The sequence below is a fragment of the Schistocerca cancellata genome, chromosome 5 (assembly GCF_023864275.1).
Source record: "Schistocerca cancellata isolate TAMUIC-IGC-003103 chromosome 5, iqSchCanc2.1, whole genome shotgun sequence".
Taxonomy (NCBI): domain Eukaryota; kingdom Metazoa; phylum Arthropoda; class Insecta; order Orthoptera; family Acrididae; genus Schistocerca; species Schistocerca cancellata.
In genome coordinates, this window is record NC_064630.1 from 793,356,111 (window position 1) to 793,383,140 (window position 27,030).

General features: G+C 42.7%; 1 pseudogene; it reads left to right on the top strand.

Moving 5' to 3' along the window:
* Positions 1 to 6,324: 6,324 nt before the first annotated feature.
* On the top strand, positions 6,325 to 6,442 carry LOC126189238 (5S ribosomal RNA; annotated as a pseudogene).
* Positions 6,443 to 27,030: the final 20,588 nt, after the last annotated feature.

Below are 27,030 nucleotides of genomic sequence, written 5' to 3' on the forward strand. Positions count from 1 at the left end.
AGACCCAGCGCAAAAATACAAATAATATTTACAAAACAAACCAATTATACATCGACATAAATGCATAAATATATATACAAATTGTAAAACAATTACAATAAAGAGACAGAAATGTCATATCTTCAGGTGACAAACTAAGGAAAAAAATTATAGTACAATAGATGGAAATAGGAGGATATGCGTTTCCGGCGTTAGAAGCCTATATCGATTATGTTTCGTTGAATGGTTTGCGCTCTCACACTTGTTGATGGCCCAGCATTGAAATCTGCAGCACTTTGCGATAGGGTTGCACTTCTGTCACGTTGAACTATTTTCTTCCGTTGTCGTTGGTCTCGTTCTTGCAGGATTTTTTCCGGCCACAGCGATGGCGGAGATTTGATATTTTACCGGATTCCTGATATTCACGGTACTCTCGTGAAATAGTCGTACGGGAAAATCCCCACTTCGTCTCTACCTTGGAGACGATGTGTCCCATCGTTAGTGCGCCGACTAAGTACCACGATGAAACTCACATAAATCTTGATAACCTGCCATTGTAGCAGTTGTAACCGGTCTAACAACTGAGCCAGGCACTTGCTGTCTTATATAGCCGTTGCCAACCGCAGTGGCGTATTCTGCCTGTTTACATATCTCGGTATTTGAATACCGTTTCCTATACAGGTATCTTTGGTCCTTCAGTGTTTGTAACTGTACACCTGTATTGCAACTTGCTTCTACCAAATTAATCAGAAATCGAAAATCGTAAACCAAAGAAACGATGCTGTGTATTCTGTAGTGTGCAATCCAGTGTGCAGTACGACAATGCGTGACGTCACAATATGCGACTTGCGTTTCCAACACACTAAGTTAACAGAAATAAAATGCTACATCAAATTACAAATCGAATTTTGAAACAATAATTAACGGAAATCTTTCTTTAGATATGCCCTTTGAAATTACGTATACGATCTGACTAAAAAAATTTCAAAGACTGGATGATAAGCAAATGTAACACTACAATGTGGATGTAACTGTCAGCGTATGAAATGGAATCTGCAAACACTTTGTAATAGTTCTGGCTTCGCAGCCGTCATAGTCAGATACAAGAAGCTGTTCTTAGACCAGCTGAGATGGCAGCAGTGGCAAGATGACGTAACGTGGTGCGAGGTACCGCTGACAAATGGTTTGTTCGGAATGGGTATCGTGAGATGACCGCTTAAATTGTGGTGCTTCTCCGCGATTGGCTGCTGCGTTCGGCAGTTGCGCGCCAAAATGACAATCTTCTGTTTCTAGTATTAGCCGAACTAAACAGAGTATTTAATTGCATTTCAAATTAAAGCATCTCTCCATAGAAGGCTATTATTCCAATGTCTCACAAGTAATAATAACAAGCAAAATAAAAAACGACGGCTAAACGAAAAGGCAAACGAAGCACATCGGTGGTCTTCGGATCGCGCCTAACTTGATGACGGGTGAAGTGGGTCGGTTGTAAGATCAGAGCTGGTTTGGCAGTGTCAGAAGACAGACATGTTGTCTGCCGCGGTCGGTATCAGTTTAAACTGTATTTGCAGTGTATAGTTAGTAAATGTGAGAGATGGTTCGGCAGTCCCGGAGAACACATGTTGTCTGCCGTGGTATCAGTTAACACTTAACTTGCAATGTCCAGTTTGTAAATGTGAGAGCTGTAGTTACGGAAATATGCTGTTCATTAATTTGTTGAAGAGTATAAACCATTTGTGACTCTAAAGTGGAATGTAATTGTGCAGTTTCTCGTGTTGTAACAATAAAAAGTGAGTGGCATCCCGTATAAACAAACTGATTGGAAATTTAATTTTTCACATTATATCAGTTCCTCGCTAAGAGTTTTACAGCCTCAAGACAAGGGATCCACGAACTACGTGTTTTTTTTTTCTGCACAGGGGACACCAACTATAAAAGAATGAAGATAAGTGAACATTAATTAGAACTTACGCATTTCACTCAGGGCGATGGAAGCAGATAGGCACCACGCGTGTACTGCAATCATAGTAGAAATGAGATCACGGACACGTCATCTGTGAACACAGACGAGGTACGAATTTTGTGGGGAAAGGGTTTCAAATGGTTCAAATGGCTCTGAGCACTATAGGACTCAACATCTTATGTCATAAGTGCCCTAGAACTTAGAACTACTTAAACCTAACTAACCTAAGGACACCACACACACCCATGCCCGAGGCAGGATTCGAACCTGCGACCGCAGCAGTCCCGCGGTTCCGGACTGCAGCGCCAGAACCGCTAGACCACCGCGGCCGGCGGGAAAGGGTTTACCGTACCCAACTTCCAGTAACTTGACCTAATCTTAACCTGGTAATACTTCTGTAATGCACTACCTGACTGTGAATGATCTTATAATCTTAACTGTAATGTAACTGGCCCTAACAAACTGGTCGAAGTGATGAAAATAAAAAGTTGCGGACCAGCAGGAACCGATCTAAAGGTAAGAAAGCCTTCCACATGTGCAATGTAAGGACATGCAACTACTGTAAGCACTTCAAGCTTCAGTTTTACATTTGTGCATATGTGTTCGGCTCAGTGCAATGCGTACCTGAAAATCTATATTTTCGTGAAGAGACAGTGATGGAATCTGAAATTGCAAATTGACTGAAAAGAAAGTAACCTTTAAAAAGGTGTATTGCGATAACTAAAAGTCACCTTTAGTCAATTACAATGCTCTTCACAAAAATTATCTTTTCTAACGAATGTTACTATGCCATGAAAGTAATTATAGAACTGGTAAAGGAGTGGTGAATATATAACTTCTGAATGAACGCAAGCCTGGTTAACCGATATCTTTGTTTAATCAGGCCTAAACAACGAAACTAACCAACCTGATCAAATAAGGAAATATTCCCTTAACACCTTCCGTTATTCGGAGACATCAAAACCACGGGTAAGCAAGCGGTGCAGCAACATCAGTACCCGGAAATCTTTGCTCCTCAGATTAATCTTTACCACAGCGTATTTCAAAACCCACCATCCTCTGGACCTTTATCTCTGTTCTCTGCAAGTTATTTCCTGAGCGAACAGTAGTTTGCCGGCCAGTGTGGCCGAGCGGTTCTGGGCGCTACAGTCTGGAACCGCGCGACCGCTACGGTCGCAGGTTCGAAACCTGCATCGGGCATGGATGTGTGTGATGTCCTTGGTTAGTTAGGTTGAATTAGTTCTAAGTTCTAGGGGACTTATGACCTCAGCAGTTGTCCCATAGTCCTCAGAGCCATTTGAACAGTAGTTTAGCCGACACGAGACTTACTAGCTTGCTCCTAGCAGCCACTCCTTGTACTCAGAACCTCTATGATGTAACATATCGATTATTAAAAACCACTTTTTTTAAAAAAAATATCCAATATACAGACGTGAAGTCTGACACATCGAATGAAAGTAAAGCTTACATCAAGTTTCTTAAATGCCATAAATATGACAGAAAACTTACAAAGTATTAATACTTCGGGGCGTTTCGCCAATTTATTTTCGTATTTTCGTGCACTGACCTTTCCTTAGCAGTGCACAAAATTTGCTGTAGTAGCTCATTCTTCCAATAAATCGTATGCAGGGTGCCCAAAAAAGGATCGAGTACCTTGAGAGGTGATAGTACTCATCGAATCAAAAAAAAAACAAGTCCAATAAACGTAGGTCCCGAAACGCATAGCTCCCGAGATAAATACGTGTTTGTAGGAACGGCTGCACAACTCTTCGTTGTGAATACTAGCAGATTCGTTGCATTGGCGCTCCGTCAAATGTGCCGGTCTGCAGTCAGTTGCGTGGTTCGAGTCGGTTTGTTGTAGGCTGCATTAATTTTCGTCATGTTTGTTCGAATCAGTACCGTCAACCCTGGGTACGTATCATGGTGTTTTACCTTCTTCCAAACACGGATTCACTTATGTGTTTACTGTTTTTGCGCTGTTCGTACGAACAAGTGGTGTAGAACATTTACATTTTCACTCTACCAGCAGTTAGCAACGGGAGCCTACCACTCGATAAGTGATACGACGGATATGATATTCTGCTATGGTTTAACGAATGGACGTAGCCTGCGAGCCCGTGCCCTGAAAAAATGTCCACAGCGCAGAGGGCCATCTGATAAGCTGTTCGACAGACTTTTACAACGTCTGAGAGACACAGGTACCCTTGCACCTCGGAAGGCTGACAGCGGAAGGGCGCTGTCAGTCCTGAAGCCTGACGTGGAGGAGTAAGCGCTACATTAAGCCGTCGGCACACGGACCGTGCTGTCGGACGTTAACGTTGAGCGTGCCGAGTTCAACGCGCTGCTGAACGCTCAGGAACGATGCGACTTGTGCATACGATACGTGGGCCCCAACTTGATATACGCGATCGCAACTCACTCCAGCGGCAGTTGAGGGATGTTTCTAGTTCGTAAATCACACAGTTTACTCAACGGGCGCGCGTAAAATTCCCACGTTAGCTGTATTAAAACGCACATTGCCTCCATCGTTCCACGAAAAGGAAAGTACCACGCCCAATCAATAAGGACACAGGTTTATAAAAGTTCCATTACAAACAGTGCGTTAGAGATTTGGAATACTTCTAGGCATAAGATAAGCATTATATCATCATTCCAACATTTTAGTAAAGCCCCAAGGTTAAAAAATGGTTCAAATGGCTCTGTGCACTATGGGACGTAACATCTATGGTCATCAGTCCCTTGAACTTCGAACTACTTAAACCTAACTAACCTAAGGACATCACACAACACCCAGTCATCACGAGGCAGAGAAAATCCCTGACCCCGCCGGGAATCGAACCCGGGAACCCGGGCGTGGGAGGCGAGAACGCTACCGCACGACCACGATCTGCGGACTATAAAGCCCCAAGGTCAGTCTTACTTTATCACTGTTCCTACCCAGTAGCAGAATCTTTGCAACATGTGAATTACGAAGCATAAAAGAAAAAGGAGCAAAATATATTTATACAAGTAGCGCAAGCTGTCCTGTAGATTAAGCCAATCGAACAAAGTCACCCCTCAATAAAGGTGAACTTATATATACATAACATCAAATATTATAGTATGTACTCATATTAAACTAATAATAAAGTATCAGAAGCTAATAAAAACGCGAATGTTAGGAAAAAAAGTTGTAAAAGTCAATACGCGAATCACCACCCCACCATTCAATTCTATACAAAACAGTGACACTACCATTACGCTAAACCAACATCACGCCTTTTGAATCTAATCATATTATGTTACCCGTTGCTGAAAACCTTAATCGTAGATATGTTACTAATTGAAATTAAATTATAACAAATTGTACGAAGAATAGTGCGCTTTTGGCGGATAGTCAAGGTGTCGCTGCCTTCAAATAGCCTACTCTCATAATACGGAAGTTACATTAATTCTTTTGCCACGAATACGATGTTTCTCATTATTTTATTGGAACGAATCACGCAATTAACAACGGGTTTTCCAGTGATTCTCAATTTGCTGGTGCTCAGAAACGGCATATATACATTTAGGCTTGAAATGAATGCCAATATGGCGTGTCACAACTCTGTACTGAAGGGAGACGGCGTCCTTGTGACGTAGGTGGCGTTGTGCCATCTCATTGCTCAACGCTCAGACGCACGCTCAGAATATCTAACATGCCACGTATTGCTCTGCACGTTCGGAAAGACTCCCGAGCGTGCTATTCCATGCTATGACGTCAGAAACTCGGCACGCTCAACGCTCAACGTTCGGATGGACGTTCCGTGTGCCGACGGTTTTAGACGGGAGTTACACGTGGGACCTATACGCGACGATTAGCGGCAGCAGAAGGCATGTCTCATGCTCTTATATGGCGGATACTTCATGATCAGTTGCTGTATCCATGTAATATACGGCGTGTTCAGGCCCTAGGGGCACTGCATCATCATGGCAGACGGCGGTTCTGTCAACGGCTGTTGCAGAAATCAGTTCCTGTACAAGAGAAGTCTAGTTGCATCAAACATAGGTCTTAAGTTGAGGAAGAAATTTCTGAGGATGTACGTTTGGAGCACACCATTGTGTGGTAGTGAAACATGGAGTCTGGTAACACCAGAACGGAAGAGAGTCGAAGCATTTGAGATGTTCGGCTACTTGAAAATTGGGTGGACTGATAAGACTAACGATGCGGAGGTTCTCCGCATAATCAGTGAGGAAAGCAACACATGGGAACCACTGACAAGAAGAAAAAAAGGGTTATAGGACAACCGTTTAGACATCACGGAATAACTTCCATGGTACTAGAGGGAGCTGTGGAGTGCAAAAGCTATAGAGGAAGACAGAAATAATTGAGCATTTCAATTACTACTCTGAGGTGCGAAGGTGGCAACGGCCTTGCCGCAGTGGATACACCGGTTCCCGTGAGATCACCGAAGTTAAGGGCTGTCGGGCATGGTAGGTACTTGGATGGGTGACCATCCAGGCCGGCATGCGCTGTTGCCATTTTTCGGGATGCACTCATCTTCGTGATGCGAATTGAGGAGTACTCGTTCGACTAGTAGCGGCTTCGGTCAAGAATACCATCATTACGACCGGGAGAGCGGTGTGCTGACCACGTGCCCCTCTTATCCGCATCCTCCACTGAGGATGACACGGTGGTCGGATGGTCCCGGTAAGCCACTCGAGGCCTGAAGAAGGAGAGGTGCAAAGATTGGTAAATAAGGGTAATTCGTCGCTGGCTGCGTCAAAGTAGACAGAAGATTCGGATTAAAGAAAATCGTTTTTGAAATGGGTAATATACACTGACAAGAGTTTCATTACCGTACAGTAGCGCTTTGCTCACGTTTTCGCAGAACTGACAGTGGTGACGCTACGCGCCACTGGCTGCACGGGACATCAAAAGCAATGGAGAGAGGTCGACATACATTACTGTTCAACCGCTGTCCACTTCTGACAGAGACTAGACGGAGCTGATATCGAAGTGCACATACAATTCTAGCAAAAGATTTTCGGTCACCCGTGATAAAATCAGTGTACTTCATTTCCCTACATCTACATGGATACTCTGCAAATCGCATTTAAGTGCCTGGTAGAGGGTCCATCGAAACACTTTCCCAATTCTTTATTATTCCAATCTCGTATAGCTCGCGGATAGAACGAACACCTATATCTTCCGTACGAGCTGTGATTTCCCTTATCTTATCGTGGTGATCTTTTCTCCCTATGTAGGTCCTTGTCAAAAAATGTCTCGCCTTAGGAGAGAAGCTATTGATTGCTTATTGCCGCTAACATAGTTCACACGCGACCAGAATCACTGCCATTTTCTGCCAAGTTTCCAGACAAAGTTTCGTTCTGGAAACTGTTATAAGAATCTCGCATTGGAGACAGCGCTAAATTTCGAGCTTTCGTCGTTTGTTAATTTATTAGGTATAAAAATCTAAATTTCTGACGATACTGTTTCTCTGAATTCAAGACATATCTTACTCATCATCATCATCATCATCATTTAAGACTGATTATGCCTTTCAGCGTTCAGTCTGGAGCATAGCCCATCTTATACAGTTCCTCCATGAGCCCCTATTCAGTGCTAACATTGATGCCTCTTCTGGTGTTAAACCAATTACTTCAAAATCATTCTTAACCGAATCCAGGTACCTTCTCCTCGGTCTGCCCCGACTCCTCCTACCCTCTACTGCTGAATCCATGAGTCTCTTGGGTAACCTTGCTTCTCCCATGCGTGTAACATGACCCCACCATCTAAGCCTGTTCGCCCTGACTGCTACATCTATAGAGTTCATTCCCAGTTTTTCTTTGATTTCCTCATTGTGGGCACCCTCCTGCCATTGTTCCCACCTACTAGTACCTGCAATCATCCTAGCTACTTTCATATCCGTAACCTCAACCTTGTTGATAAGGTAACCTGAATCCACCCAGATTTCGCTCCCATACAACAAAGTTGGTCGAAAGATTGAACGGTGCACAGATAACTTAGTCTTGGTACTGACTTCCTTCTTGCAGAAGAGAGTAGATCGTAGCTGAGCGCTCACTGCATTAGCTTTGCTACACCTCGCTTCCAGTTCTTTCACTATGTTGCCATCCTGTGAGAATATGCATCCTAAGTACTTGAAACCGTCCACCTGTTCAAACTTTGTTCCTCCTATTTGGCACTCAATCTTACTTACATAATTAATTCGGAATAAGTGGAGATTGTCTCTCAGGAAGGTGGCAAGTACAAACACATCGTAAAAACTAAAGGGACCAACAAAATAAATATTTCCGCTCTCTCTCATAAAGCACAATACAGTAGATTTTAGCCTTCTCAGAGTATCCACCCTTTGCCCTCACAAGAGCTGCACAAGCTATTGGCATTCTGTAAATAAGAATTTCTAGTGATTTCCAGATACTGCAGTCCAACACGTACGTTCATCTACAACGTTACATGATCTCCCTTTTCTGACCTACCTGGCACGACCATCTCGAAAGTGGACAATAGGATTTAAGTCAAGTGAGTGACAGGTCCAAACTATATTCTTCTCTTCCCCACCTTTCTCTTTTCTAGTGTCACGCGCTGTACACAGCTTAGAAACATGATTAAGATCATTTTCCTGCTGCCGAACAAACCCACGACCAGTAAGTCTCCTCAGTACCCTGTGATATCCTTTCATTTTTCAATATTGCAATAATCCTCACTAGATCACTGACTTCATCATCCGCAAAGCATCCTCACACCATGACTAACCTTCCCACGTCCCCACCGTTGGCATTACACACTTCCTCTTCATACATTCTGCCCAAAGCCGATGAACAGACATTCGACGATGGCTTCCTAATACTTCGGTCCTAGATCCCTCGGTGAATAACACCTTGAACCATTACTGCAAGCTTCAGTTTTTATTTTGCTGTGCGTGTTACAGTCTCTCCACATTATTTTGTTTGCGCAATTAAAAGGTACTTGGTCACTATGCACCCCTTTATACCATGTTCACGAAGTCGGCGTTGCACTGCTGAGTCAGAGATTTGAAATGCTCGTATATTATTTGCTTCCTCGCGAGTTTCGTATGCAGTACACATCTATTGACGTGTGCTCTGTGTATATTTATGAACTGATTTTCCCTCTATAATGTTTCTCATCTTCCACATCGCAAAGCACTTGCATTGGCACCAGATTACTTGAACTGCTGCAGTGAATACACCACAGCAGACTGTGTCATGCCAACGTTTGTTGCTATTATTCTACGAGAATATCCTTCTGGATACTGAGCTAAAATTCAAGCACGTTTTTCAATTCCAGTTACGGGCTTCCGTCCCGTTAAGAGATGATATGGCATGAACACGATGAGGTATACAAAGACCCTGCTAGATGCAGTACAGTAAACTAATGCAAACTTATTGATACATAGACAGTTGAAGGAATGAGGCCTATTGGAATGGAAGCGTCTCGATAAAGGTACGTCACTGTTGACATACTCAACGGAAGCCCTTTGTGCAAACTGCCACTCAGACAGAGGCCCTTAGCCTTCAATTATTATACATTTTTGTTATCAGAACTGTATAGGATGGATTATTTCAGAGCAAAATCCGTACTTTTAGCACAAATACTTAGTGGTCGGAAAATTTTGGCAGCTAGTGAATGTCGGTCAATTACCTGCTGGATGTGTTGAATGGGGAATGAGTTCTGACGAACTAGGAGGCCATACAATCATCCGCAGGCCTTCGCGGTTTGCTGGACAGTTCACAAACAGAAGTTTGTTTGCGAGGCCGTCCTCCGCAGGAAACAGATAAATATTTGTTTGAAAATAAAAAACGCCTTCTCTTGTTGCACAGTATTTTATTTCTTCCAGAAGCGTTTCGTCTTATTTAAATTTAAGGTTTCAGCAGTGGGATCTATAACGATACGGTGTCTTTTTGATATGTGGTATTTACAAAAATGGTTCAAATGGCTCTGAGCACTATGGGACTCAACTGCTTTGGTCATAAGTCCCCTAGAACTTAGAACTACTGAAACCTAACTAACCTAAGGACATCACACACATCCATGCCGGAGGCAGGATACGAACATGCGACCGTAGCGGTCGTGCGGTTCCAAACTGTAGCGTTTAGAATCGCTCGGCCACCCCGGCCGGCAAATGAATAAAAAACATTTTCTCTTGCTGCATTGTCTTATATTTCTCCCAGACGTGTTACGCCTCTTTTTCATTTTAAGATATCATCAGCGGAATCTAGAATGATACAGTTTCGTTTTGGTATGTGCTATTTAGAGGTTGTAATAGAGTTCACGTCTAGTTTTTTATGTAAAGCAGCAGTTACTTACAGGTCACCACGTTTTAGTTGGTATCTGCGTTAGCTGGTATCTAGTGTCTATCAGAAGTGCGTGTAAGTGGTAAGGTCACATAAAAGAAATGCAGGAGAAGCAGATGGGAGACGGAGATTCATAGGAAAATTCGTAAGGAGACGTAGTTCATTTACTAAAGAAGTACCTGGCAAGATGCTTCTGCGACCCATTCTTGGATACTGTTGATTAGTCAGGGAACTTTACCAGGTAATAATGATAGGAGAGACCCTGAAACTCCTACGAAAGGCTCCGTGTTTCGTCGCGGAATCGTTTATTCGGCACGACAGCGTTACAGACATTCTGAACAAGCGTCAGTGGCAGACGCTACGAAACAGGCGTTAAGCATCAAGGGCAGGACTACTTCAGAAATTTCGAGAGAGAGCATTTTTCCGAGAAGAGTCGGACAATATATTACTTCCTCTCACATATGTCTCGTGAAATGATGCGAACGTGAAATTTCGAGCAATTAGAGCTAATACAGAGGCTTATCGACAATCGTTCTTCCCACGCGTCATTCGCGGATGGAGCAGGGCAGGGGGCATCAGTTACTAGTGCCGGAAGTACCGTCCGCCACACACCGTCAGGTGGCTTTCGGAACACTGATGTAGACGTAGATGTTGACTGCTGTCCCCGCTGCACACCCGGAAGATGATGGAACGTAAAACCGCAGGCACTCAAACAGGTCTGTAATGGGCATCGTTATAAATTAATGTCACTTAAATTGAGTGATTAACGTAGGTAATAATCACCTCAGCCAAAATTGAGAAGAAATTATCTTCCGCTAACAGTCGTATCATACTGGCGAAGCGTATAAATGTAATAAAACCGGTGGCTAGAGATATAAAGTGGAACAAAAGGGTTTTCCAGCTTTGTCTGTCAGCTTTACCACTCTCGAAATAACCTTCGCCATGCTGCTGCGGAATATTTTTGTCCGATACTTCACTGCAGCGTCACAGTTTTAGTTCTCGATTTTTCATTTAGATCTGGAATGTATTGTTTTCCTTTATTGCAAGTTACGGGTGCACACGGAATATGGTCGTAATAAAAACGCCGTAAATTGCTGGAAATTACTGTATGGCCATTAATTACACGGACACATTTAAATGTTTTGCTTTATACAACATTTTATGTGTGTTAATTGCAACTTGCAATAAAATACTGACTCCAGCTTAAGAGCCTCCTGTATACAGTAGAGCAGTTCATCGTGTTAAATGACCGATGTCTTTGTTTTACAGGTAAAATTAAATGCGTAGTCTTAACCATATATTCGTAGTTGTATGCCAAAACCTCCTAGTGAACAGTTGAACTAAGCATGCACAGTTGAACTAGACACTTGGTACCAATTCTAAACACTTTTATGTAGTTTTATGCCGAAAAGTATTAATAAAGCCTCACTTATCCACACTTGCCATCTCTTAACGTGTTTCGAAAGCTTACCGAGACCGTCAAATCATGTGACAAATATCGCAATTCTCTTGGAAATGATGGGTACGTAGGTCGAAGCAGAATCATGTCAGCTTCAAATTGAAGGACGTTGACTGAATTAGAGGAACAAACCACAGAAAGCTTCCATTTTAACGAAGAACCAGAAGCGTTGATAATTTCCATACACGTCTCGTTGTCAGTGAAGGCCACACACCATGTGGAAACTGCCAGTATACCTGGTACTGAGGTGATTGTGTTCCTATTCGTTTACAAGGACTGCACTCTGAAAACTTTTCCGGCAGTCGAACCCATAACGTCTGTGATGGACATTCTACTTGTGGCCTAGAGATTTATCTGTTATCGAATTATAGTGGCATTTTCACATAATCAAGATATTTCGCTTACGAACATTATGCACGAACATTCACTTTGGTCACTACGTACATGATTGTTAGGTCCATGATTCAAGATTCTAATCAGTATCCATATTTTTATACTTGTTTCATTTCTCTCACCTACTACCTCGCCCTACTACTGTCTCTTGCTGGTTTCACTTCCGAATGTCTTAAAAACCTTGGGACGTTTTCTAGATTTGTACATTTACATAAGGTAAGGATTGAGGAGGTTCTGCACATAATCGCAGAGGAAAGAAATATGTGGAAAACACAGACAAGGAGAAGATACAGGATGATAGGACATCTGTTAAATCATCAGGGAATGACTTCCATGACACTAGAGGGAACTGTAGGGGGCAAAACCTGCAGAGGAAGGCAGAGATTTGAGTACATCTATCAAATAATTGGAGGCGTAGGTTGCAAGTGCTACTCTGAGGTGACGAGGTTGGCACAGGACAGAAATTCGTGGCTCACCGCATCAGCCCAGTCAGAAGACTGATGACTCAAAAAAAAAAAAATAAATAAATAAAAATAAATAAAAATAAAAATAAAAAAATTATCAAGGCGCATTTTGGTAAGCCAGTTTATATGTTGATGGAATTTTTTCATGCTTTCCAGGCAGGGAAGGCAATTTACGTCAATCACATTTCGTAACGTACATTAGCGATCTCATATGTGTCAAACTGAAATCAAGCATGCTAATTAAAAAATTTAATTAGGAATCGCATTTTCAATCAAAAAAATTAAAGGACAGTGCCCGAAATTTACCAGACTGTTATTATAGCACAGCATAATTGGTTTTATTTACAAATCAGTTACTCTTATGTGATTATGGCTAAACTGATGAAAGGTACAATTATAAAAATTAATTATCAGCCTAACGCTAAAGTTTTTGAACCAGATTAACAGACATGTTATCTTCAAAACTGCATATTTAAAAAGGAAATGGTTATTCTATCAATAATAATAATATTATAGTCGCTTTCCGGGATTGAGTTGATCAGTATTAAGACAAACAGAATGACTACAATTGTGATTTACATGTGTGCATTAATGAGTCGCTTAACTATGAACAGCTTTGTATGCTGACGTCGGGCGTCTAGTTATTCTTACATTGTGTACAGATATTGGTAGTATCTTCATGTATCGGGCGTAGTGGCTAAGGTCGGGCTCTACTAGATCTGACGTGTAATACCGATGGCTCTGTCTATCACATGTAACGGTCGTAACCGAGGAAGGGCCACCCCTCCAGCAAAATTGGAAGCTTTTTACTTCACACATCGAAGCTAGATGTACTACTAAAGAGGTCTATCAAAATCTCTTGTCTCCCCTGCCGTTCTGTATAAATTCTCCCTTGGAATACCATTACGTTTGGTGTTAAATAAACACACTTGCCAGAAAACGATATCTTAAGTTAACTCTAAAGTAATGATTGAGTTTCCGATCTCTCTTTAATGTATTTCATAGGTATCTGCATCTTATGGCCGTAACATATGACACCTGGACAGGTCGCTTCACATTGTTTAATCAGAATTGGTTGCCCAACATGACAGTAGATCTTTTACGCTAGTCTGGAGGGTCATAGTTTTGCGAAACACATATTTTTCCTGTGTTCCTCCCCTTCTATTGTACAGACACTTCCCAAGCGTTTCACAGTGCACACAGACACGCATCAAAATCAAACACAGACGAACCAAAATTCTTCACTAAACGTCAAACCAATCAATTGAAACACAGACAGTTTGTTGGAATGAATAAAGCATTGAACACGTTGACAATAATCCTAAAATATTGTACGACAGTTATCCAATATAATACAGGAATTAAGACATATGAAGATTCCGATTTATAATCTATCAGTCGTAGTTCTTATTGCGGTCTTCACTCAAGAGACTGGTTTGATGCAGCTCTCCACGCTACTCTATCCTGTGCAAGCTTCTTCATCTCCGAGTAACTAGTGTAAGTTACATCCTTCTGAATCTGCTTAGTGTATTCATGTCTTGGTCTCCCTCTACGACTTTTACCCTCCGCGCTTCCATCCAACAGTAAATTGATGGTCCTTTGATGCCTGAGAATGTGTCCTAAATTCTTCTAGTCAAGTTGTGCCACAACTTCTTTTCCCAAATTCTATTCAGTACCTTCTGATCAGTTACGTGATCTGCGCATCTAATCACCAGCATTCTTCTCTAGCACCACATTTCGAAAAGTGGTATTCTCTTCTTGTCTAAGATAGTTATCATCCATGTTTCACTTACATACCTGGCTACACCCTACACAAATACTTTCTGAAAGGACTTCCTGGCACAAAATCTATACTCGATGTTAAGAAATTTCTGTTTTTCAGAAACGCTTTCCTTGCCATTCCCACTCAACTTTTTTATCCCCTCTATTTCGACCATCATCATTTATTTTGCTTCCCAATTTGCAGAACTCATCTAGTACTTTACATGTCTTGTTTCCTAATCTAATTCTCTCAGCAGCACCTGATTCAATTATACTAATTCCGTTATCTTCATTTTACGTTTTTTGATGTTCATCTTATATCCTCCTTTCAAGTCATTTGTATAGACCGTCTATATACTCCTCCCACCTCTCTGACGTCCCTTCACTGCTTAGAATTGGTTTTCCATCTGAGCTCTTGATATTCATACAAGTGGTTCTCTTTTCTCCAAAGGGACCTTCAGTTTTCCTGTAGGCAGTATCTATCTCACCCTAGTGATATATGCCTCTACACCATTACATTTGTCGTGTAGCCATCGCTTCTTAGCCATTTGGCGCTTCCTGTCGATCTCCTTTTTGAGACGTTTGTATTCCTTTTTGCCGGCTTTATCTACTGCATTCTTATATTTTCTCCTTTCATCAATTAAATTCAATATCTCTTCTGTTACCCAAGGTTTTCTACTAACCCTCGTCTTTTTACATACTTGATCCTCCGCTGCCTTCAATATTTCATATCCCGAACCTACCTTTTCTTCTTCTACTATATTTCTTTCCCCCGCTCTCGTCAATCGTTCCCTAATGCTCTCTCCGAAACTCTCTACAACCTCTGGTTCTTTCAGTTTATCCAGGTCTCATCTCTCTAAGTTCCAACATTTTTGCAGTTTCTTCAGTTTTAATCAACAGTTCTGAACCAATACATCGTGGTCAGCGTCCACATCTGCCCCTGGAAATGTCTTACAATTTAAAATTGCTAAATCTATGTCTTACCATTATATGATCTCCCTGAAACCTTCCTGTGTCTCCAGGCTTCTTCCACTTATACAAACTTCTTTCATGATTCTTGAACCACGTGTCAGCTATGATTAAGTTATGTTCTGTGAAACATTCTACCTGGTGGCTTCCTCTTTCATTCCTTATCCCCGTTCCATATTCACCTACTATTTGTCCTTGTCTTCCTTCCCATACTATCCAACTCCAGTCCCCTATTACCATTAAATTTTCATCTTACCTTACTATCTGGATAATTTCTTTTATCTCATCATACATTTGTTCAATGTATTTATCATCTGCGGAGATAGCTGGCATATATAATCTTGTACTACTTTGGTAGGCGCAGGCTTCGTTTCTGTCTTCGCTAGAATAATGCGTCCACTATGCTGTTCGTAGTAGCTTACTCGCAGTCCTTTTTTTTTTTTATTCATTGTTAAACCTACTCCTGCAGTACCGCTATTTGATTTTGCATTATAGCTCTGTATTCACCTGACCAGAATTCTTGTTCCTCCTGCCACCGAACTTCACTAATTCCGACTATAAGTAGCTTTAACCTATCCATTTCGTTTTTAAATTTTCTGACCTACCTGCCCGATTAAGGGCTCTGACATTCCATGCTCCGATCCATACAACGCCAGTTTTCTTTCTCCTGATACGATGTCCTCCTGAGCTGTCCAACCCGGAGATCCGAATGCGGGACTATTTTACCTCGGGAATATTTTACCCTAAAGGACGCCATCATCATTTAACTATACAGTAGAGCCGTATGCCCTCGGGAAAAATTACGGCTGTAGTTTCCTCTTGCTTTCAGCCGTTCGCAGTACCAGCACAGCAAGGCCGTTTTGGTTAGTGTTACGAGGCCAGATCAGCCAATCATCCAGACTGTTGCCCCTGCAACTACTGAAAAGGCTGCTGCCCCTCTTCAGGAACCACATGTTTGTCTGGCCTCTCAACAGATATCCTTCCGTTCTGGTTGCACCTACGGTACGGCTATCTGCATCACTGAGATACGCAAGCCTCCTCACCAAGGGCAAGGTCCATGGTTCTTGGAAGGATCTATCAGTCAGGCTTGCGAAATTGATCCATTTAAATACACTTTTTTCTACGATTCTGGGGCACAACAAGTTTTCAGAAATCAATGTCATTTCCACATCTAGACATGTATTCACACACATACTTTACACGTCACTTCATTGTTCATAGCGGAGGGTACCAATAGCAAATAGAGAAAGAGGGAAAGCAGAGTGTATTAGTCTCCCTACGAGCGTTAATTCCTCTCATCTTATTTTCGTGTTCCTTACGCGAAACGGAGCAGAATCAGTGTGCTGTCAGTATGAAATGTAGGTTTACTACATTTCCGCAATAGTGCCTCGCGAAAAGAGCGACGTCTTTCCTACGGTGCATTAATGGAGTGGGGAGTTCAATGGATACTAACACTCATCTTAATTTTGTTGCTGTTTGGCATTGTCTGACTTGACTTCCTTGCTTCTGCAGCTTTGTTTCGTTATTATCTCTGCAAAACAATATGTGGTTTTCTTCCAGTATAGGGCCTCATTCTAAGAATGAAGCGTCAGAAGACATACACTGCCATTTTCCGTGAAGCTTGAGTAACTGTTACGAGACGCATTGAGCATATAATTATTTGCGTTTGAACGAATTTGGGTATCATGGCCATTTCTGTCTATAGTCACACAGCACGTTGACACAGTTTTAGGCACTCCTGAAAATATTTGCCAAGAGAACAGTATGAAGAAGAATATGAACATGAATATTAAGAATGCGTAATCAGGCCAAAAGAATGGTTCCTACTTCTTAGGATATAGTTGTTCCTTACAGTGAAGTCTAATTACAAGTACAATTTTAGTGCTCATTAAATACATGGTGGAGACAATAATCCGTAACTCTAAATGCATATTTGTACAAATATCAAGGAGGCAGACATATATCAAGGCGAATCTGAAATACTTTCACTTTCTCTCTGGTGAATTCCTCACAACAGAGAAAGAAAAAATTCATTCCAGTATTTCCTAAGCATAGATAGTTGCACAAAATCTGTGGAGACTATCGAAGCCGGTATATACCCAAAAATGACGACAAGAATCTGTGCAGAGATATCGTGAAAGAAAGCTGCTAACATCCATCAGTTCTCTCCCAATACCGTGGAAGAAAAATTCCCTTTTTTTTCTTACATGAAAAAAATCCTACCTTGTTGAAATATTAATGAATGCACACACATTATCGTCCTGTCTGACACGCCAGGACACACTGGAATGGCTTCGCAGCCTTCAATGGCGCGTTGTCATCAGCGAATCGTATCGTTGATATCCTTTCACCTTGTATTTTAATTCCACTCCTGAACCTTTCTTTTATTTCCATCATTGCTTCCTCGATGTACAGATTGAAGAGTAGGGGCGAAAGGCTACAGCCTTGTCTTACACCCTTCTCAATACGAGCACTTCGTTCTTGATCGTCCACTCTTATTATTCCCTCTTGATTGTTGTACAAATTGTATATGACACGTCTATCCCTATAGCTTACCCCTACTTTTCTCAGAATCTCGAACAGCTTGCACCATTTTATATTGTCGAACGCTTTTTCCAGGTCGACAAATCCTATGAATTTAGAACTACTTAAACCTAACTAATCTAAGGACAATACACAGATCCATGCCCGAGGCAGGATTCGAACCTGCGACCGTAGCGGTCTCGCGGTGCCAGACTGAAGCGGCTAGAACCTCTCAGCCACACCGACTAGCTCATCATCTTCATTAAACTATTTATCGGTATCGGGTCCCTCCTCAGAACTTTCAGTCGGAGATACTCTTTCAGTGTAGCACTGAAGTTGGCGCCGTTCACATAAAACAGTTTCACTAACAGCGTACAGTCTCCCTTCTCGGTAGCCATTCTGTTCACACATATTGTGGTTTGTCATATGGGGGCGTGGATGTCATAGTGTAATACAAATACTGTACTGCACAGGATTTGCAGCTGGTGGCTCCATATGGAACTAATGATTTTTCGAGCATAAATCGTTTCCGCATTAAGGCGTTAGCGTATCTACCACGTTTCGCTGCCTTGTGACAAAGCCCTCACTGGACGTCCGTCAGTAATTGCACTTTGTAATAACCACCTGATATCTCACTAGAGAGATGTGATGATAGCGTGTTCATGACGTGTGTTAACAACCTAATATATAGCTAGGCATATAGAGGGGGCACAAAGTAAAAGTGGGCTGGAAAATGTATATAAGACCAACGAAAAGTTGGAATTTGTCAGTGAGTAGGAGAACATCCTATCACAGAAAATGCTAGAGGACTTCATTAGACGAACCAGTCGGTTAATGCAACACGTTTCCGCATACACATCTCTCGCATGCTCTGCCCCGAGTACTTGGTTGTGTCGTTACGTTCGAGTGAGTGAGAGAACCAGACGTGTTTAGTAACCTGAATGCAACACAAAATTGTCCCCACGCGGAAATAGCACATGTTCGTTGTGGAGTGTTATGTGAAGCACAATTGGTGGTTTGAGTGTGAAATCTTATGGGACTTAACTGCTAAAGTCATCAGTCCCTAAGCTTACACAGTACTTAACCTTAATTATCCTAAGGACTGCAGCGCCTTCGACCGCTCGGCTAATACCGCGCGGCCACGATTGGTGGAAAAAGTGTTTTGGCAAGAGATAACTGTGTCGAAACGTTATCGGAAAGGACCTGCAGATGTTTTGTTTTCAAGTTTATGATTCAGCATGAGTTGGAGTTTCGGTTTCGTTGAATGTGGCTTGTTCCGCCGCGGCATGATTTTTAAATACACAGAAAATGCGCCACAGCCGGCCGGTGTTGCCGAGCGGTTCTAAACGCTTCAGTCTGGAACCGCGCGACCGCTACGGTCGCAGGTTCGAATTCTGCCTCGGGCATGGATGTGTGTGATGTCCTTAGGTTAGTTAGGTTTAAGTAGTTCTAAGTTCTAGGCGACTGATGACCTCTTTGTGTATGTTACGAATGTTATGTCCCATAGTGCTCAGAGCCATTTGAACCATTTTGAAAAATGGCTCTGAGCACTATGCGACTTAACTTCTGAGGTCATCAGTCGCCTAGAACTTAGAACTAATCAAACCTAACTAACCTAAGGACATCACACACATCCATGCCCGAGACGGGATTCGAACCTGCGACCGTAGCGGTCGCTCGGCTCCAGACTGTAGCGCCCAGAACCGCACGGCCACTACGGCCGGCGAACCATTTTGAGAATGCGCCACTATTCGTCAGAAAATCCCTGTCAGTGGTATGTTGCTAGCAGGTCTCAAGGCTGGAGGGGGGGGGGAGATTTGAAAGGACCAAGTCCATGGAGGATTTCCAATAACAAACTTCATTGATCAGGCATCGAAACAACCAACACCGGTAATAGCACAGAGACAATACCACAGCGACTTTCTGTTTGTTCAAATAATACATAAAGCGAAAAATTTAGAAAGCAACAAGCATAACGTTTAAGAGTATATATTTTAATTTAATACCAATGACAGTGACTTTCTTCAATGAAAACTAATTTTTTAAACTTGTAACTTATACTTTTGCTTGTGACATAACTAAGTTGAAAAATATAGGTATCTTTTTTATTAAAAAAAGATTTAAAGAAAGACTTTACAGATATTCTGCTTTTTCAGTGCAAATACTTTAAACAAAATTGCCTGACAGGGGAATAACAAGCCTGGCGACTCCGAAAGGGTTTGAAATCTTACACATCATTTACAAGCCACAGTTTTAAGGCAGAAAAAAATTTCTTAAAAGTAGAATACATGCGTCACTTACAGTACTGCACAAACTTAGCAACCTTCCGCGATCATATACCTCTTAGTTGTACTGGTCACGTAGCAACGCGTGAGGCGCAGGCGAATCGGCTTAGAAAACAAAAAGTTCCTTGTGTAACACATCGAACAAACTATTATAATATGGCTCGTTTAACACCAACTGTGAAGCCAGCTAACCTTTTGCATGCAATTTGTTAAATCAGATATTAATGTACACCTTTGCGAACAGCCAATAAGCCCGAAGTTCTTATAGCAAATTGCAATACTGTAAACCACGTAAGACATTTTCATTGCAACTTTAACCATCAAATGATTTAAGTAGGAGGCTTATTGAAATACTCTAGCAATGCGCAGAGCAGTAAAAGCACGTGCCATTATAAGTTTAAGATCAAATTACACCTTTAACATTACAACTAAAAGGGCATTGCATAATTTGAGCTGCCTGCGCACACAGTTGAACAGAGTACCTAATCAAGTACTGTAAGAGTAACTGTTATCAGTAATTTGACAGACTTACAATTAAGACTACACACGCTCCCATTCAGTACAAAAAAAAAAACCGCTCTGAGCTCTATGGGGCTTAACATCTGTGGTCATCAGTCCCCTAGAAATTAGAACTACTTAAACCTAACCAACCTACGGACATCACACACATCCATGCCTGAGGCTGGATTCGAACCTGCGACCGTAGCGGTCACGCGGTTCCAGACTGGAGCGCCTAGAACCGCACAGCCACACCGGCCGGCTTCAGTACAACATATTTCAAACAGCACAACAGGCTTTGGTACAGTCGCGCTTAGAGAACATGCCTCACATTTGGCTTTAAACAGGCAGATATTACTCCAGCAAAATTTCCTGGAGTCAAGCTCTATACTGTTTCAATAATTTGCACAACTTTTGTTAGTTAGACACAGTAGGTAATGCAGTAGACACAGACGGTACTTGTAGGCAAAACGACAGCAACAGGGCGAGGGATTCCCACACACAAAACGCGACAGAACATTTCAGGTACCACATCTCAACACGAAAGTCGTAAAAAGCCGCCCAACAGTTAGTCGTATAAGAACGATCCTGGATGCGCAAACAACATACCCACCAGAATTAACACAGATGAAGCTACCGGCGGCAGGCAAAAGCCTTGCCACAGTGACAGGATGCAGACGATGGTATTCACGCCTCAGTACGGCTACACTGTCCACCAGACGTAGCAAGGTCCCAGGTCCGCTATTAGCGAAAAGTCTGACGCCGCCTCGGCCACTCACGAGCGTTGCTTCCGCACTCGGCTGATACAGACTCCGTGATCGCACTGCCCACCACCGACTACGGCACGACCAGTACTGGAAACACGACGACTGACTAGGTCACCGTCCTCTCTCGGTAGCCAGCGTAACTTCCACCGCGTCTCGCTGCGGCGCCCACTCCCCTTCAAATCGTTCTGAGCGCGCCTTAATTCACGATCGCGGCCAATCGCTCCGCGGGAAAGCGCTGGCACAAGAAGGAACGAACGTACTACAGTCAAGTTGCGGCTCAATCAGTACTTTAAGAGCCACCGCAACTCGAGATTTTAATTATGTCATCTAGTGCACAATATCTGGTATCCGCATCGTAGCAGAAATTATTTAATTTCCATACAAATCAGATCAAAAAATATTAACGACAGTATGGATACATTCAGCAAGAAAGAGCAACAGCACACACTACCTTGACAATCTTGTCACTAGTGCATGAGCTATTCGTTGAGAAGAGGACAGTCAGCAGGGACAGCGCAATCTCCTTACCCCCTCGATCGCCCAATCTCTCTGCCAGTGATTTTTTTCCTTTGGAGCATTTTGAATGACCAGGTATACTTAAATAATCCTCACACACGGGAAGACCTGCAACACAATACTGAAAAGAGTACTGCTGTTCTGCCTCAGGCAGAGCCACTATGCTTGTCTTAACAGTTTGATTAATGTGGCAAAGTGCTACAGTGACGTCAGTGGTGGCTGTTTTTCTAAGTTCACTAACAAGGCTCTACCACGGATCAGTCTCATTGCCAATGTTTTGTGTCCCATTATTATTTTACCAGTCGTATACAGGGTGTTTCAAAAATTACCGGTATATTTGAAACGGTAATAAAAACTAAACGAGCAGCGATAGAACCACCCTCTGTGGTTGCCGTACGCGGTCGCCCTACCTTTCCAGCACGTTCATCCGTCACGTTCCCAGTCCGTTGAAATTTTTCAAACAGATCCTTTATTGTATCGCTTTTCGGTCCTTTGGTTACATTAAACCTCCGTTGAAAACTTCGTCTTGTTGCAACAACACTGTGTTCTAGGCGGTGGAATTCCAACACCAGAAAAATCCTCTGTTCTAAGGAATAAACCATGTCCACAGCACACTTGCACGTTGTGAACAGCACACGCTTACAGCAGAAACACGACGTACAGAATGGCGCACCCACAGACTGCGTTGTCTTCTATATCTTTCACATCACTTGCAGCGCCATCTGTTGTTGAAAATTGTAACTACTGTAATTTCGAAAGTTTGTCCGCTTGAAAATGTACTGTTGTCTCAAGCATATTGCAACAAACGGTGTATTTCTATCGCTGCTCGTTTAGTTTTTATTGCCGTTTCAAATATACCGGTCATTTTTGAAACACCCTGTATCTTCACAGTTATATTGGAATCTCATAAATCATCGCAAATATAGCATCTATCCTATAACAGAAACAAAGTATTGACGAATAATTGTGCGCTGTAAAGCACGCTACAGCATCCATTCCGCACCCTTCCAGGACGTTTTGTCCCTGAGAAAAAGCCAAGGGAAACATTCATGTTCACATAGGTCCTAAAACTCATATGTTTGGAGTTGTTAATAAAAATATATGTTCAACTCGCTTTGCCGAAAAACCTAATCCAAATCTCTATCCAATAACTTAAGTTAATTTGGTCAGGTTGCCCAGTGATGTGCTCTTAGACTGTCTTAGTAGGTCTCGGTATACGACACTTCTCTGTATTTCTTCAGACATCTCACAGCACCAAGTACACTACTGGGTATTAAAACTGCCCCACCAAGAAGAAATGCAGATGATAAACGGGTATTCTTTGGACAGATATATAATACCAGAACTGACATGTGATTACATTTTCACGCAATTTGGGTGCATAGATGCGGAGACATCAGAACCCGTAACAACCAACTCTGGCAGTAATAACGGCCTTGATAGGCCTGGGCATTGGGTCAAACAGAGCTTGGATGGCGAGTAGTAGTACAGCTGCCCATGCAGCTTCAACACGATACCATACTTCATCAAGAGTTGTGACTGTCGTATTGTGACGAGCCAGTTGGTCGGCCACCATTGACCAGACGTTTTCAATTGGTGAAAGATCTGGCGAATGTGCTGGCCAGGGCCGCAGTCGAACATTTTCTGTATCCAGAAAGGCCAGTGCAGGACCTGCAACATGCGGTCGTGCATTATCGTGCTGAAATGTAGTGTTTCGCAGGGATCGAATGAAGGGTAGAGCCACGGGTCGTAACACATCTGAAATGTAACGTCCACAGTTCAAAGTGCCGTCAGTGTGAACAAGAGGTGACCGAGACGTGTAACCAATGGCACCCCATACCATCACACAGGGTGATACGCCAGTATGGTGATGACGAATACACGCTTCCAATGTGCGTTTACGGCGATGTCGTCAAACACAGATACGACCATCATGATGCTATAAACAGACCTGGACTCATAAAAAAAAATGACGTTTTGCCATTCGTACACCCAGGTTCGTCGCTGAGTACACCATCGCAGGCGCTCCTGTCAAGGGTAGCCGTAGCCATGGTTTCCGAGCTGATAGTCCAGGTTGCTCCAAACGTCGTCGAACTGTTCGTTCAGAAGATCGTTGTCTTACAAACGTCACCATCTGCTGACTCAGGGATCGAGACGTGGCAGCACGATCCGTTACAACCATGCGGATAAGATGCCTGTCATCTCGACTGGCAGTGATACAAGGCCTTTGGGATTCAGCACGGCTTTCCGTATTACCCTCATGAACCCACCGATTCCATATTCTGCTAACATTCATTGGACCTTGACCAACCCGAGCAGCAATGTTGCGATACGATAAACCGCAATCCCAATAGGCTACAATCCGACCTCTATCAAAGTCTTCCGGTACGCATTTCTCCTCCATGCACGAGGCATCACAACAACGTTTCACCAGACAACGCCGGTCAACTGCTGTTTGTGTATGAGAAATCGGTTAGAAACTTCCCTCATGTCAGCACGTTGTAGGTGTTGCCACCGGCGCCAACCTCGTGTGAATACTCTGAAAAGCTAACCACTTGCATGTCACAGCATCTTCGTCCTGTCGGTTAAATTTCGCGTATGAAGCACGTCATCTTCGTGATGTAGAAATTTTAATGGCCAGTAGTGTATGTCATCTAGTGCACAATGTCTGGTATCCACATCGTAGCAGAAATTATTTAATTTGTATGGACATCAGCTCAAAAAATATGAACAACTGTATGGGTAATTTCAGCAAGACAGAGCAACAGCACACACCACCTCGACAAACTTGTCATTACTGCAAAAGGTGTTCGATGAGAAGAGGACAGTCAGCAGAGGCAGTATAAACTCCTTACCACCTCGATCGCCCGATCTATGTGCCAGTGATTTTTTCCGGTGGAGCAATTTGAATGGCCAGGTATACTCAGATAATCCTCACACACTGGAAGATCTACAACAGCATACTGAAGAGGGTACTGCTGTTCTGCCTGAGGCAGAGCCACTATGCTTGTCTAACAGTTTAATTAATCTGGCAAAGTGCCACAGCGACGTCATCGGTGGCTGTTTTTTAAAAATTTTCTACTAAGTTCATTAACAAGGGTCAACCACGGATGAGTCTCACTGCAAATGTTTTGTGGGACATTATTATTTTACCGGTCGTGTATCGTCACAGACATGTTGGGAACTCGTAAATCATTACAAACATAGCATCTATCCTACGACAGAAACAAAATATTAACGAATAATTGTGAGCTGTAAAGCACGCTATAGCATCCATGTCACACCCTCCCGAGACGTTTCATCCCCGAGATGAAACCAAGGAAATTCTTTACGTTCACATAGGTCCTAAAACTCATATGTTGGGTGTGGTGTCACCGCCAGACACCACACTTGCTAGGTGGTAGCTTTTAAATCGGCCGCGGTCCGTTAGTATGCGTCGGACCCGCGTGTCGCCACTATCAGTGATTGCAGACCGAGCGCCGCCACACGGCAGGTCTAGAGAGACTTCCTAGCACTCGCCCCAGTGGGACAACCGACTTTGCTAGCGATGGTTCACTGACAAAATACGCTCTCATTTGGCGAGACGATAGTTAGCATAGCCTTCAGCTACGTCATTTGCTACGACCTAGCAAGGCGCCATTACCAGTTACTATTGATGCTGTAAAACATGTGCCGTCAAGAGCGACGTTCACCATTTATGGATTAAAGTTAAGTATTCCACCAGCTACGTCAGTTTTTTTATACAGTCTAATTTCCTTGACCTGTTCTAGACCTCACGCCGGCCTGCGTGAGCTAAAACACGTGCCTTTCGGCTTCGTCTAGTATACTTGGTTGGCTCTCTGGCCTACCCACAACATTGGGAGCTATTAATAAAAAATTATATTCAACTCGCTTTGCCGAAAAACCTAACCGAAATTTCTATGCAGTAATTGAAGTTCATTTTGTCAGGTAGCCCAGTGGTGTGCTCTTAGACTGTCGAAGTAGGTCTCGGCATACGACACTCCCTGCAGCACTTTAGACAGCCTACAGCTTCACGTACAAGGTATTGCACGGCCATTTCATGTAGTCGTATAATCCTGAATTAACTCAGAGTTCTTCTCTTCATCAATGATCAGTTGCTGGACAAAATTTCTATCTCGCTGACTATATCATCAGACTTTGAATAGAAAGTAACAGAAAACTTTCACATCCATCATTTGTGGGCTGATTATAATGTACTTGGTACAATTCAGTCGGCCGCCTTAATGTTATGTGTCAGATACAATGGTAAGTGACTGTCCAGTAGACCCTCCAGTAACGTTTCACGGATGGCGTCTAGTAGCACTCTATTCACGGTATCGTTCCATATTTGCTAAAGAAGTTGACAGTACTTACAACACAACTCATGCTGTTTGCGTAATGAGTCTCTGCAAATTTTACTCATATTGACTGGACCTCAGGGACGTGCCCACCATGAAAAATTGATGATAGAGGCTGGACCTGGTCCACAAAAATAATTTAATTGTGGACAGGGGCTTCATTAACGCGCCATTGAAGGCTGCGAAGCCATTCCAGTGTGTCCTGGCGTGTCAGACAGGACGATAATGTGTGTGACAGTGAAGAAGAATTAAACGATCTGCTCAACGGAATGAACAGTCTAATGAGTACACAGTATGGTTTGAGAGTAAATCGGAGAAAGACGAAGGTAATGAGAAGTAGTAGAAATGAGAACAGCGAGAAACTTAACATCAGGATTGATGGTCACGAAGTCAATGAAGTTAAGGAATTCTGCTACCTAGGTAGTAAAATAACCAATGACGGACGGAGCAAGGAGGACATCAAAAGCAGACTCGCTATGGCAAAAAAGGCATTTCTGGCTAAGAGAAGTCTACTAATATCAAATACCGGCATTAGTATGAGGAAGAAATTTCTGAGGATGTACGTCTGGAGTACAGCATTGTATGGTAGTGAAACATGGACTGTGAGAAAACCGGAACAGAAGAGGATCGAAGCATTTGAGATGTGGTGCTATAGACGAATGTTGAAAATTAGGTGGACTGATAAGGTAAGGAATGAGGAGGATCTACGCAGAATCGGAGAGGAAAGGAATATGTGGAAAACACTGATAAGGGGAAGGGACAGGATGATAGGACATCTGCTAAGACATGAGGGAATGACT